Source organism: Ictidomys tridecemlineatus, chromosome 3 (assembly GCF_052094955.1).
Source record: "Ictidomys tridecemlineatus isolate mIctTri1 chromosome 3, mIctTri1.hap1, whole genome shotgun sequence".
Lineage (NCBI taxonomy): Eukaryota > Metazoa > Chordata > Mammalia > Rodentia > Sciuridae > Ictidomys > Ictidomys tridecemlineatus.
In genome coordinates, this window is record NC_135479.1 from 165,537,692 (window position 1) to 165,540,224 (window position 2,533).

General features: G+C 37.2%; 1 pseudogene; it reads right to left on the minus strand.

The window, feature by feature from the left end:
- Positions 1–259: 259 nt before the first annotated feature.
- LOC101954475 (protein MEMO1-like) lies at positions 260–1,433 on the minus strand (annotated as a pseudogene).
- Positions 1,434–2,533: the final 1,100 nt, after the last annotated feature.

Here is a 2,533-nt window from a genome sequence, read left to right on the forward strand (position 1 = left end):
GATAAGGATTTTATTGACTATAAGCTTTTCGTGAAAAACTTTTTTTTTTGAGTTGTGTAGCCCTTTATTAGCAACTAAAATAGAAGGTATCTGTTGTACAATACGGGTAGTAATTGTCTATAACTGGAGATTTATTATATTCTAATACAGATCATTTATAAGTGCAATTTCTTAAAAAGCTTCCACTCCTTTTTGTTTGTTTGTGTACAATTTGCAAAACTATTCTGAAAGCAGAATATATGTGCACAAGTCTACAAAGAGTGCAAATTTAGGATATGATAAATGCTTCACAAGTTACTTTCAAAAATCTGTCTGCCACAACTGGGCCTTACATTGTCACCTTTTATAATCAAAATATTTTTGATGCCAGCCTTCCTTCCACTGCCCAAAACTATAAAGCATTTTTTTAATGAACTGAAATTAAGAAGGACTACACCTACTAGAAAAGAGAAGAAAGTTCTATTAATTTGAGGTTTCAGAATCCCCCCCAAACCAGAACCAACATCTTGGTAGAGGCTAGGCTGGGACCCCAGACAAAGTATGAGTATGTGCAGGTGATATCCCTGAGGATTCAGAGCTTCAGTGGACTGTGAGTGCTCCAGCTGCATAACTCACGGAACTGTCTTGCCAGTTTCTACACTGGCTTGACTGGGCATAATTCAAAAAGGAAAAGCTCATATTCATTCCATTATTCTGGAGCTCTGTGATAGCATTTAATAACACCCCAATGGGATGTCTTCCACATATAGTATTATGGTATTCATTGCTAAAAGATACAGGATCTAATTGTTCTATAATACTCATTCCTATTTTATCTAGATGTTCAATGGATCTATAAATCTCCCCCTGGGATTCATCATAGTAACTGTAACGGAACCTTTGACCCCAATGGCAGAAATCAGAAGAAACCACAAAGAGATTACTAGGATCCGCTAGATATTTACTGAAGAGTTTTCCGAATTTCTGTTCTTTTGACTCACTCAGAGCTCCAACCAGTACAGGAATAATGGTAAACCCATCCTTATGGCTTTACATGGCTTTAGCTTTGTATTTCAATACTGTGTTCATCTTCATCTGTCTGTAGAGTCATGCGTTCAAACATTCCTGTCTTCCATAGCTCTCCGTAAATCTTTTGGTCAATACGAAGGTCATATAGAGGTGTCCTATATATATCCACACTGGAAAGTGCACATCGAGAGAGGGGCACATGATGAGAAGGCCCAAGGATGAAAATTCTCCGGGTAGTAATGGATCCACTTGTTTGTAAGCATGGGCAGCACAAGATCCACAGTACGTATACCCTGCATGGGGTGCAATAATGGCTGTAGCAGGTCTTTTTGTCGCCTGTACTTGTGAAAGCCAACCTTCTAGCTGTGCATTCACCTGCGGTCTTGAGGCTGTGTACCAGCTCCTGGCGTGGCTGGCTTCCCGGCAGACCACGCCTATGGTGCACGAGGATGAATGAGGGGACAACACACCGCGGGCCCAGCCCAGGAGGAGGTGGCAGCGGGGAGGGGCGAAAACTGACTTTTTAAAAACTTTTTTAAAAAGTTTTTGGTGGACACAGTATCTTTATTTTTATGTGGTGTTGAGGATCGAACCCAGTGTCCCGCACATGCCAGGCAGCGCGTTACTGCTTGAGCCACATCCCCAGCCCAAAAAACTGACATCTTTATACTGTTGATTTTTCTACATGTTCCTTAAATGATCTTTATATTCATTCAAACACAATTGTAATTTTCACCTTGTATTAATATTTTTCCCAGCGATTTGATCTTTTTGATGCTACAATTAGAATCTCGAAGTATCTAATTTTCTTAGTGTAGGAATGCAGTTCAGTTTCGTTATGTCAATAGTTGGCAACTTTGCTAACTTGCTTATTCTAATACAGTACAGATTCATTTATACATTCTACAAGCAGATATATACAAGTAGTGACTATTTTAATTCTTTTTCATATTCTCAAATCGTTTCTTTCTTTCTTTCTTTCTTTCTTTCTTTCTTTCTTTCTTTCTTTCTTTCTTTCTTTCTTTCTTTCTTTCTTTCTTTTTCAAGAAACTCCTCTACAAAATTAAATAATAATGTAGAGTGTGAGCATCCTTGTCTTGTTTCTAATCTCAGGGAGAACACTTTCCATAGAGTATCATTTTGGTTATGATATTTGCCACAGTTTTTCACTATTAGATATTCTTGAAAACTTTTTCCCCTAATCTGCTAGGAATTGAATATAAAATTTGATCAAATGCTCTTATATTTTTTTAAATGATCAAATAAATTTTATCATTTATTCTGCACCAAACTGTATTCCTGGAATCATGAAACTATATTATCTTTCTGTATCAGCTAAAATTTTACTTAGAAATTTGTATAGGTAGTTCTTCTTCTATGACAAATTTTTAGAGCAGTTTTAGGTACACAGCAAAATTGAGAAGAAGATATAGAGACTTCCCATATACCTCCTATCCCCATAAATGCATAGCCTCCCCTATTTTCAACACCCACTCCACAAGAGAGATGATTTCTTACAGTTGAT